This window comes from Stegodyphus dumicola, chromosome X2 (assembly GCF_044657685.1).
Source record: "Stegodyphus dumicola isolate Sdum_Otavi_A_Nest chromosome X2, ASM4465768v1".
Lineage (NCBI taxonomy): Eukaryota > Metazoa > Arthropoda > Arachnida > Araneae > Eresidae > Stegodyphus > Stegodyphus dumicola.
Window position 1 is genome coordinate 104,844,957 of NC_140781.1, and position 13,396 is coordinate 104,858,352.

Genomic DNA, 13,396 nt, shown 5'->3' on the forward strand with positions numbered 1-13,396 from the left:
AACTTTAAAGAGAAAAATTCTTGAAAGAGAAAATTCAGGAGAACTAATGCATTAACAAATGCCATTTAAATAACCCAAATTAAAAATTTAAGACAACCGTCCTTTCAAGTCAGTTTTAAAAGACTGGAAAAAGGAAGCCACTGGTATTTTGGAAACAAATGGAAAAAAAAAAGGTTTCATTTGAATCTAAAAAAAGTAATTCGAGTCTTTCCTCTCCATTAATTTTAAAGTTTCTCAGTTTTTAGCTGGTCACGGTAAATTTGCATGTTACCTGTTTCGTTTTAATCTAAGATCAAACAATTTATGTGAATGTTCAAAAAGAGTGCCTCAGGATGTGGAACATTTGATTTTCCCATGCCCTGCATTTGATGGTCCTAGATTATGCTTGCAGAACGATTTAAAAATGTTCGGATCGGCTTGGCCAGTGAAATTATCTGTTTTTGTGAAGTCCAGACTTCTGTTTTCAGCTTTTGTTCGTTTTATTTATGCATGTAACTTTTAATGTTTTAGTAAACTTACAGCTGTAAGCCCCGTGTTGTACATCTGTGGTGCACGGGGAGGTCTGTATGCTTTCAAATAATAATAATAAAAAATTATGATAATTTTAAAAAACACTAGTAAAAAGATCATTAAAAATACGTAAGTAGGCCAATCTTATTGTGTTAGCATAGATTTAGGTATTTTTGCATAATGAAACACAAAAGCATAAAAAACGAACGTGCGCCATGATATATATTGGCGAGAGAAAGCGAAGGTCAGAGGCATTCGATTCTCACCTTAACTACTTGTACCTGGGCCAAGGTTCTAATTCAGTTAGTGCCTCCTTCTTTCAGGTACTGTGTCAAAGTATGGTCCTGTTTCTCTTTTTATTGCCTAAATAGGTAAGGCTGATGATATTAGGACTGATTATGATTCTATGTAAGTTCTTTTCAGTACTTTGATTTTTAATGTCTGTGAAGATTGTTTTGATTGGTGTTCTACTTAAGTTAAGCAGAATTCTCATACTTGTTAAATAAATATTTCGTAATTATTTTGAATTATGATTATTTGATATTTTTATTTCAAATGAAAGATCAAAATTCAGCCTACCTTTTCTTCCCAAGATGATTGTGTCTCCGATGATGGCTCAGCATTCGAAAAAACAGCGTAACCCAAATAAAGAGGCCACAAGTAGACGAACACTATAATATATTTTAAATAACATTAATTTTTCAATTTCAAATTTTTTTCTGGCTTAGAAATACATCTTTTACATGTCATGGCATTCCTGCTCGGGATGGTGATCTATATTTTATATAACATGATGTAATTTGTTTGAAATATAGTTGAGTATCATATTTGGCATTGAATTTGAATTAAGTATATAAACGTAACAAAAATTAAGTAAAATGGCCACTGAAACATTGACATAGTGTACTCGAAAACGTTCAACATTAACGGCGTCAGTTATTAAACTTTATTCAAAGATTGAAGTTGAAATTGCAAAAACAGAAGTAACTGCCCCTGATAGTGAGCTTGAGCTTTACTTATAACAATTAAATGACAAATTTGAAAGCCTTAAATTTAATACTATTTAAAATATATTACAGTGTTCGTCTACTTGTGGCCTATTTATTTGCGTTACACTGTTTTTTTTTTAATGCTGAGTTATCATCGGAGATCGGGAACAAAATATGGGCTGAATTTTGATAATTCATTTGAAATAAAAACCTTTAAAGAAAATTTACGCCGAAGAGAGCAATCACGTCGAGGACGATACTGATACAACTTTTCTGAATTAAAACAATTTTAATGTGATAATGTTACTTTTTCTGATTATGTAAGGGTAGATGAAGATTTGGAAGGCTGGTGGAAAACTGAGCGACGATGATATAATAAAAACTATACGAGAAGATGAAAAAAGAAGAGACTTTATCGAATTCAGAAGAGAGTGTTAAGCGTCGCCAATGATCAAGACATAATGGTCTCTGTAAAATCTCTGAAAGCATTTTTTCAGATTGAATCTTCTTCTAAAAATGAATTGAAATGTTTACTTCGCATCGAGAAGCTGGCTGAAAAATGTAGGCCTAATAAAGAAAACAAAACATCTATTTTACAGTTTTTCCGAAAGTGTAATTCATATTTTTAATTAAAGTTTACTTTCTACTGCATATCTTCTGCTTCGTTTTATGGTTAAGGTAAGTCTTTATTGCTTTTTAATGGGTTTAATTTTATACAGTATAATATATTTTCTGGGGTTATACATACTAGATTTTTCTTATTTAGTGATACACATTTAAAATTATATTTTCTCTTAACATCGTATAATTCGATTTCTTTTCTGAGAACCTTTGAGTTCGAATTTTAGTCTCTACACCTGTAGATAATAAAATACCGAATATTTCCAAAAAAATTTACTTTTGAAGAATAGCTCCTACACCAGAAATTTGGTGCTTTGATCTTTCAGCATTTGCTGTTTATTTAGAGAAAATTTTTTTTCCCCTAGATTAGTGCCGCCATCTATTTCAGAAAAATCAAACGAGAATTTTCTTGAAAAATATTCAGAGCATTTTTCTTTCTTCGGCAGAAATAGCTATCTCTCCCATGCTATCAAACAAATTTTTAAGTAAAATTAATTTCCTATGTTCTGTACACAGAATCTATTTTTGCGTTTATGTAGGGAGCATACTATTAAACCAAATATTAAATAAAAATCTTTTATAAAAAATTATCTGTATTCAGAGTACATAAATATTCATATGAATTTTATAAATGAATGATGAAGGCCTCGAATTTATTGTAATTTTCTATTAGCCTCTACCTGACAGAGAAAATGCAACCCTATGAAGATTTGATAATTATGCAAATTGCATGGAACACGAAGCTGAATGGTTTATGTAAATGAAAATGCAAGTTTGTCAAGTGACAAGCTAACAAGATAAAAAGGAAGAAAGCATAAGATTAGTCGATAGTTGGTATAATCTATCCACCACGACAACAGCTCAGACGGGGAAGTGACTAGTCACTCTGACTGCCGTACGAAAGGGCGCGGTTCGAATCCCGGAGAAGGCATGATTGTAAATTGTCTGTCTCTCCATAGGAGGCAATACTATCCCACCTGTTTGGTATCTTCATAATAAAATAACCACCATTCCCGGCCTTAGTATTGGCACAACTTTACTATAACGGCTAGTCTCCGCCATTGAAAAAAGAAAATCCACCGCTAGGAGAGGTATGACCACGCTTACCTCACGTGGCATTGGACAATCCCAGCATCTTATTTTAGGTAAACCTGTATTTGCGGCACAATGAACTCTATAACAATGAAATTTGAATTCACTTATTTACAAACCTGAATGGGTTTCCTGCTTCTCTGAGCGGAGTCAAATGAACTCTCCTTCCTAACAGGCGAGCTTCTCTTCTCTTCTCACAGTGGACGGCCTGTGGTGAACTCACAGGGCACAGAATAGTGTACAGCGACGAGTCTCGCTTCTATTTCATCAATGGCAGTCCCCGAGTGAGAGTGTAGAGGCGACATGGAGAGGACCAATCCTGCTAAGACCGTTGAACTGTATACTACCTTACAATGCAGCATCCTTGTTTGAGGCATCATCACCAAAGATAATCGGTCACTTTTGGTTCATAATAGTGTCACAATAACGTCAAGACGATATATGGGTAAAATGTTGTAATCGTTTTCACCGCGCAACTATCAACGCTTTCAAAAGGCTGTTTTCCAGCAAGATAACGTTATGCCAACTGTGCACAGCATTAATCTGTAGATAGATATAGATATAAGTTACTCAAATGCTTTCATAGCTGACCATCGTTTGCTTGATCTATTCCAGCCTCAATAGCAGGATGACTTAATGCAAGATGGTTGAAAGCGTTTGGTCACCCATCCCTAAAGCCGCTATCCTAATGCTAATTTCTTCTGTAAATCGATCTTCTCCCATCGAAAGGGATGATTCTACTCTTTATTCATCACGTTGCATGTAATTGCTGTATTTCATTATCTTTTCTAAATTAATATCTTTTTAGATATGAATTCCCTGTCTGGCTTTCTCACATATTTTAATATACATTGTTTATCTGCCACTTTTCATTACATTCTACTCACTCTTTTTTGGTGTTGCATCTTCACCGTCAGGCATTGTATTTCAATCCCCTTCTTTTCAGTATTAATTCTGAGCTAAAACTACAAGAATGGACTGCACTTGTTTTAAAAAAGAACATTTTTTTCAAATGAAAACAATTAAATGTTCATTTAGCAGTTGAACATAACTGTTAAACTATTAAACACATTTTTAATTAAATCGAAAATTATAACGAAACTACTTTTTACCTAAATATATAGTCTTTTTAATAGTATAATTTGAATATACAATGTTAGCAATTGTTCATTAAAAAGAAATAACAAAATAACTTTTCCCGCTCATATACTTTCGAAAACAAAATCATTCTCCCAGTTGAAGAAAATTTAAGCATTTCTGTACCACGGGTGCAAACATTTCTGTAAGACTGGTTGGAATGCATATATATTACAAAGAAGTTCTCTAAGCAACTGTAATAATGCATTATAATATTATATTATTATTATTAAATATATCTACTTATATCTAATATATTATATTGTGATAAGGTTACATAAAAGAAGAAGAGACTGAAGATTTATATGGACAAGGATGTCTCGTGAGCTGAAAATTACTTTTTTTTATAAGCTGAAAATTATTTTTTTTTAACTTACAAATACGTTTTCAATAGTTGTTAAAATAGTTTTTATTAAAATAATTAAATCGTTGGCAATGTTAAAAACGCAAGCTCGAGAGCCACGAATTGCTCTCGCACGTAAAATGTATAAAATTTGATTTTTGATATAGATACGTTTTTCTCTACAGAACTGTATGTAGGCATTTTTTTTTTTTTTTTTTTTTTTTTTTTTTTTTTTTTTAGTATTCAATAAATTTTATTATGCTGTGTTTTGTTTTCAACCTGATGTCACAACCCTGGGTTAGCATAGCGGTTTCGGCCACTACACCACAATATATTAACTTTTTTCATTGCTTAAAAACTGTATGTTTTCTAAAACAATTATATAAATATGTAAAATCAATAATATCCTTTTAACTATTTCTAGATGAACATATGCTTGATTTTTCCACTGGCACAGACACATTTCCGAATGCAATCCTAGTCTTCATTTTTTAACTAGATTTTTCGTCTAAAATTTAAAGTTTAACCTCAGCCTCTTATCCCAAAAAACTGTATACTATTTACTGCGCTGTACAAAATTTGTAGAAGTGTAGTCAGGTAATGACTATTCGTAATATATTACAGAGTATTTTAAAGCAGATACTGCATTCTACTTTTATTTGCATTATATTCTCTTTACGAGTATATTCTATATTACTATACGCTTTTCAGTGGGGGGGGGCACCAAAAAGATATCTTGCCCCGGGCGTCAATTATGCTCTCTACGCCATTGAGTCTGGCAAGGCATGTCGCCGTCTCTTGACACAATACAATACCATGTCATATAATATAGTTGCATTTTTATAATTTTATGTGTGTAGTAATATAGGAAGTTATGCATGTAGATCATCAGCGGACGATTCACAACATTGTTGGTGCATCACATAAGCCAATGCAGACAGTCCAATGTCAAAATGGAATATCACCATCTTTCTCCCTACTTCTGGGTCTTAAGCAGAAAGGACATCCCATTGCAGAGGGCCATGATTTCTATAAGCTTGCCATGGATACCGTATTCCATGGCGTATTTTTCACTTTTCTACTAATTTTATCATCCGAAAATCGAGAGAGTAAAACCATACAAGTAATTTAATCTCCGAAGGATGCTGTTGCAGTAAGAACATAACAAACGAAAAGTAATTATGCATAACCTACAGGTAAATTCCCAATACTATTTCTTTAAAAGAAACATACATTCCAATAAGAATAGACAGTAATACTAACATCACAATATCTTATAAGGTGTCTTCACTTCTTCTTTGCTATAACTTGAATCTAACCTGTTCTTATTGTTGTCTCTGCTACTCTTTCGGCCACAAGTCATTTATCCATAAATTGGAGAAGGGGAATGTTCAGCTGATTCTGGAAAATAGCAAACTGAGTGTCATTTCATGCTTATTTTGCTGTGACTGGTCAGTTATTGTATTAGGCTAGCATAAAATTCAAAAGTTAGGGGGAAATGTTCGGTGTAGCCTTTGCAGGTAATTTGTCGTTGTATGTAACACTAAAAACAATCACTACGTGAACGAATACATTTTAAAATTTAGGACAGCTCGTTATCTGAATGCATTGAAAAAAGGGGTAATTTAGGCTGATATTTTTTAAATTTTCAGAACCTGTCACTAAAAAGCTAGGAGTAATACAATAATCCATACTTCACATTCAAGATCATCACCGTTGGCAGGTCTTGGGTTTGTATAGTAAAGCCTTAAGACACACGGCATACATTGTAATGAAAGAGAACTTCATCCTCACGAATGAAGAAGGTAATAATCAGCTGCACTGCAACAAAGACCATTCTCATTCAGTTTCGATACCAGTGAAATGCTTATCACAAATTCAAATTTGCCAAAGCCAGATGAAGTAAGCAGGCTGCTGGCAAAGGTTTCTGTGTTTTATTAGGATTTTGGCATAGTTTTGCAAGAACACAATTATTATATTTATCGTTTTATACTACGTCTTTAATCACGGACAAATAGAAGGCGCTTGCTGCATGGACGATTCAATTTCCGAATCGTCTGAGAGCTAGGATTTTTAAAGGACGACAGTGTCAAGAGTATACCAAGAATACACGGGCGCTGGAGAAAAACTAGCGTTAGGGCAAACTGCAAAGGACAATTAGCCTTGAACAAGCGTGGTGTGAGACGGCTCAGCCGTATTATACCTAGCCAGCGAAGCCAATTATTAGCTCAAATTACCACCCAGCTGAATCAGGGCACCTGTTGTACTGTCAGTAAACGGACCATGCAACACTCGCTTCACCGTATGGGCAATGCATGCCGTCGAGCTGCACGTCTTGCCTGCACAAGAGAACACAGAGAATAGACACTAGAGGACTGGAAAAGAGTAGCATGGAGTGCTGAGTCTCGATTCCGACAACTTAATACCGACGGGAGGCAGGCTGAGAATATGGCGTCAGGCTCATGTAGCCATCGATTCTGTATTCTAGGTTGGAACTGTAAAAGGCCATGGCGGCTCAATCATGGTCTGAGGTGCATTCTTTTGGCAGTGTTTGGGATCTTTGGTATTTGTACCAACCTCCCTCGATGCGATTCGGTACGTAGAGTTGGCCGGATATCACCCGCATCCATTTATGTTGTCCTGTCATTTCCACGGAAATGGAATATTCCACCAACATAACTGCACCTCTCACAAATCCCGACTGGCTACTGCCTAGTTGGATAAGCATTCCTCAGATTTCTTTGTCATGAATTGGCCACCTAGAAGCCCTGACTTAGCACTGATTTAAATCCTATTGAGTACTTTTGGGATGTTTTGAAGAAAGGTGTGAAAGCACATCACACATCATTAGCTACTTTTCCTGAATTATGGACAGCTCTAGCCAATGTTTCGTAAGCCATTCCCGTGGAAAGTTTCCGAAAATTTGTTGAAGTTATGCCTCGTCGTGTGGTAGAGGTTATCAAGGCCATAGAAGGCCCAACTCGTTATTGACTTGCTATCGTTAATTCAGTGGTACTTTAGTGTACATAAAGTTTTATTTAGGGATCTCGGCTAATACTGACTGGAATTTTCGGGAATATTTTGTGATTGCACTGTACAGGAAATGGAAGGACAAAAGTTTTTTCTTTGAAGATCTTGAAGATATCGTGAGTTTCCAGAACTTTTGGAATTTTGACTGTGAAGATGACAGCAATCATTCTATAAACACTGCGGAACTACCTTCAGAATGAGTCGATGGTGCTCCTGACAATGAAGATATTACTGACGAAAGACCAGCAAACATTCCTGCACATATTGAAATTCATTGTGCGACAGAAAGGAGTGAATCCGCTGTGGTGGACATGGCTGTACTATAAGCAAGGGTAAGTAGAGATGATGAAGCCCCACAACCTGCAAAAAAGAAAAAGTTCTCTTATTTTGGAGTGTGTCGGAGTGGGAGAAAAACCACTCGAAAGTGTACCTAAATTTGAATGGTGTAGAGACAAAGAGGAATAATCTCATTAGTTAACTTTAAGGGAAAAGACCGATAGAGTACTTTGAGAAGCTGTTTCCTGCTACAATTATTTCACATATTGTCTACCAGACTATGACATACCCCCCACAGATATCACTTTCAACTTTCAAATGACTGCATCAAGAAATTTATTGGAATATTTCTTTTCACTGGTTTTCATTCTCTTCCTCAAGAACATTTATCTTTGTGTAAAAACTATGACATAGCTGTCCAATACATGATTCGGAACAGGTATTTCGAAATCTAGCGGTCTGTTCATCTCGGAGGCAATTCGGAGCTATTAGAGATTATAGCAGTAGAATAGGATAGGTTTTTCAAAATTCGCTTACAAATTAATAAACTAAACGGATCTTGCCAGAACCATACAGGTAACTTTACGACTTCGCTCGGTTCCACCCTCAATTTTGAAGGAAGTGGATACCTCTTCCCCTACCACCAACCTCTCGATAAGACTTTAGGCTCGCCGCATATTTAGAGTGCCCTACGTTGCGCAGACACACGCATTTACAAACATCCATGCCTTCTCCGGGATTCGAACCTGTGCCCTTCGGTGCCGCAGTAGGCTACTCTAACCACAATACCGCCTGGGCGGCAGATCAATATGTAGAGTCTGCAAGCCCATTTTTAAATAGGAAACGTGAAATATATTCAATGCAAATAATTTTATTTTTTCCATATTTAAAATTGCTTTGATAAACTAAAGTTTTCCTTTCACTAGCCAAAGACTATATAATTTGGAAAACGTAATTAAGTATTAAAATATTTCACCTAAGGATCATATTATAAATAGCTGAATAAACTGAATCATATTGTTGCGTTTTTCTCTTCTTCTGACACCAGTTGTTACGTTATTTTCTTCCTTCACGTTCGTATGGGGTTTGTAGATTTGGAGTGAATAACGACGACACTTGGTGAAGTATCGAAACACACTTTATTTACCAGTACTGTCAGGAAAGCTCCAATAACACTTTTTACAGTCGCCGAAGATCTATAAACCCGCTAGAACAATCAGCGACACAGCCTTCAGGTTATTAGGCTATCACGGTGGAGACAGCTTCCTGCAAAGCACCCGACTCTAATTGGTCGTTCTCGAAACTCCACGTACTCTAGAGACTCTCCACGCTACAATCGCGATGCACTCGACGACACACAGAGCACGGCTCCCGACTATTCGGTTCAGTCGTATTCAAGATGAAATTCCAGCGAACGGGCTGGTCGCATGGGAGTTTATGATGTTTTCTCTTGTGCAATGTGAATGCCAGTCAGTTTTCTTCGAAAAGTCCATCATGAAGCCATCAAGAATCTTTGCTCTTCTTAGACAAATAGTCCTCAAGTGCTTTTCTAAAATCAAACAAACCAAATCGAACCTTTAAAAAGTGCTCCACAAAAGCATCCCTGTTCTTAGGCAGAAAGCCCTTGCGTGCTTTTCCGTGATCAAAATAATGTAACTTAAGCTCTATCTATCCTGCCTTGGGTCAGTTGCTTCGATGTCCTCAATGTGAAACACAATATCTAGCAAGTGTGGAATGTTTGCCATAGGATTATACGAGTGCCTGTTCAATTTTATGCCTCAATGCATTGTAGTCAGTACTTAATTTCTAAAAGAAGAAGGACTCATGAAAGTCCCATGAAAGGTCGTCAGCAAAGATAAGAATAAATAAAATAATGAAAATAAAATGTAAATGAATAAATAAAATTAGGTAATTAAATTTAATTAATGAAAATAGTTCAGTAGAAAATTGAAATACCGGAACTCCTCTTAATTTAGATTCCAACTGGAATTATACTTTTGCTCAAAGAGTGAGAAGTACTGGAACTGGATTTTTGGTGGATTAAAGACGTGACTATGACTTGATATTGTACTGAAGATGATTGCACTACATGCATATCCTGCTTTAATTCACCTGCTGCTCTGTTTTGATGAGCAGATCTCAAAACAAGAGAATAGAGCATGGATCATATATACTAGCTAAGTTCAGAATCCATAAATCAAATAGAATTAACATTTTTTATGAAGAGCATTGCTTATAGATTATAGGCCACATAATATCACGATAAAAGGTGTTTATTACGCTAACCTGTTGACTCAACTTGTACAAGGCCCACCAGCGGCCGAGAGGTAAATCCACTGAATGCTAGTAATTCGCTCAGAATTTAATCTTGACGAATAGGCTGGCTGCAGAGGAGATTTTGCTGTTTTCCTCATGTATAACGTGAATCAGAGCCAATTTCCCTTATATTGTTCCTTTGAAAAGGCATATCTTCTCTTAGACAGATAGTTCTCACATTTTTTTGACGTAATAATCCAATAAAATTCCTATTAACTATAAAACTGTATAGCCAAATGTATAACTCAGCAGTAAAATGCCGCTTTACATAAAAACGCTGCAGCACACAGGACTAAAATTTGCCAGATTGCTGTTCCAGGAATAATAATTTCAGCTTATACCCTATGCACAATGTTCACCAGACCTTGTCATGAAATGATTTCTTTCTTTTTTTAAAAAACAGAAGAAGTATTTGTATATTTCATACTGCAGTCTGATGATAATTTGAATGATGTTCAGGAATGATCTGAAAGCTGTGATAAAAAATATTTTTATATTGGAATTCAATGCGTAATTGATTGCTGTACTAAATGCAAATGTAAAAGTTTACATAGGAAACTGAAAATGGAATTTTAGACATTTATCTTCTACAAATTTATTATGCTTAAACTTACTGAATATCTCTATATATGGAATAAAATTAAGCAGAGAGAAGGAATATTTCACAAATGGCATGACATGACAAAACTAAAATGTACATAGGCTGTACAATGAAATTTTCTACCATTATGAAGATGTAAGACACAGAACTCTTAAGCTGTCTGAATAACTTAAAAATAATACACTTGTTATGAATGCAGGTAAACATTGAAATTTAAAATGGAAGTTAGATTTTGAATGTTCATCATAAGTTTCAAGGCTGCAGAAAACATTTCAAAAGAGAAATTAAAAACTGAAAAATTACAGAAATAATGTATTGACAAAAAAATAAATAAATAAATAAAAATTCACAGGAGTTCACCAGACAAACCAGTTAAAAAAAAATAATAATTGAACTAAGGAAGTAGCTGTTATTTCGGAAACAAATGAACAAAAACTTTTCATTTGAATAATAATAAAAAATATACTATATAGATTTCAAATCATTAGTGAAAAGACCATTAAAAATGCCAGTGTGGTAACTGTATTAGAAATCTCAGCTCTTCTACATATAAATCCATTAGTAACTTTAAATAAATAAATAAAGGTAATACAAAACATTCTGATGGTTCTGATGAAGTCATACATGTGTGGGGATTCATTGCAGTTAGCAATATTTCTAGAAATGTGTCCTGAAATCAGTTTCTCATGTATTTCAAGGTTTTCAAAAGAAGTAAAAAAAGTATCAAATTGGTTAAAATTTATTCAAAGGGGTTAAAACAAAAAGAACGGCATTTATCTCATGTACATATTTTAATTCTTTTAGAACTTGTATTTTAGAACTATCAAAAATTGTTTTCAGATTTTTTCATTAAATAGCTTTACAAAACTCACTTCATTCTCTGACGACTGAAAGTATTAAATTATATTGCTGTATTATTTGTTACTGTACTAAAAATGGTTTGCCTTAATAGATGTTGTGTATTATTTATTTTTAGATTATTATATTAGATTAAGTTTATTCTTATAGAAAAAAAAATTAATAATGTATATATGTGCAAGATAAGTTGATAAAAAGGTCAATTTTTTTTATTGTTTACTTAAAACATCCAACAGAAGTCATACACTTTAAATTTATATGCATAAATTGATCACATATTTGCATTAAACTGAATATTTTTAAATACATTATCTTAGATTAATAATGTACTTATGTAGAATTTACTAATATTTTAATGTACATACAAATATATTGCATTATTTCAGACTTCCATATTAGATATTTGGATAAAAAAGGCTAAGCATTTTTAGATGTCACATCTGTAAATAGTATAAAGCAAAACTCTTACAGAAAAAAAAAAAAAAAAAAAAGAAAAGAAAAGGACATTTGAAGTACAGTTCTTATACTAGAAATTAGGTGCTTTAAACCTATAAGTTCTTTTGATAAAGTTAATGATAAGACATAGTGCTGCCATTTATTTTTAAATAAAATATATAAATATGTCATCTATTACTTGAATATAATATATATATATTAATATATAAATATGCTTGAATATAATGTATAATTATCTTCAGGAAAATATTCATAACATTATAATTTTTCTAACAAAAATAATCATCTGTTATCATACTTCAATACCATAAAATATATTTGGAGGTAAAATGACTTTCCTGTATAAAGTTTTATTTTTGAGCTTATGAGGACAGGATATGATAATAAAACAAATACTGCATAAGTCATTTGTAAGCGATTATTTTCTATATTCAGAAGTCACATATATTTATAAAAAATACCTTAGAATTATCTTTATTATTATTTTGTACATATCCCCCTACTTCTTTTCAATATTAAATATAAGAGAGTCAATTGTGTTTTTAATAAATCATCAGGTACACTATCAAAAGGTCAAAAATTTTCACGTCTTTATATTAAATCACGAAAGTGTCTCTGCGCAACTAGTCGTACGTTTAGCATTTTTACCATGTTTCAGCTAAACGTCCGACGTCGTAGGGGTAGACACAGCCTAAATTTTACCACCGCCATTTTAGTTTTTTGACAGTATTGTATGCCAGCCGTTGCACTTGCATAATATTCTAGCATTGTGTACAAAGTTATTTCATTCTGGATAGATTAATTCTTAAAAATGAAATTTGCTTTTTTTGCGAAAAGATATTTTTAATTTCGTTGTAATTTATTTCGCCATTTATGTAATGTGCATGGTGTGCGTTCCGAATCAATAGGAAGTAGTTTAATTGGTTAATCTTACGGCAGAAATTCATTAACCTAATCAACAATTAAGAGAGCATATTGGGAATATGCACGATATTGTACGTGAATGTGATGAACTTACATTTTCGAACCTCGAAGGTAAGAAAATCTGTAGTTTATATTTATTAAAATTTCTATCATTTCTTTGAAAGTGACCTTATAATATTTCAGAATAAACCCTCGTAACACTAATAAATGTAGATAGATTTTTTAATGTTTATATAATACGTG

At 33.6% G+C, this 13,396-nt stretch overlaps 1 long non-coding RNA gene across 1 annotated transcript; it reads right to left on the reverse strand.

The window, feature by feature from the left end:
- Positions 1 to 4,266: 4,266 nt before the first annotated feature.
- LOC146992851 (uncharacterized) lies at positions 4,267 to 13,081 on the reverse strand. Its single transcript, XR_015038920.1, has 2 exons — positions 12,691 to 13,081; positions 4,267 to 8,082 (listed from the first exon to the last, which is right to left on the reverse strand). It is a non-coding gene; the product is annotated as an uncharacterized LOC146992851 (long non-coding RNA).
- Positions 13,082 to 13,396: the final 315 nt, after the last annotated feature.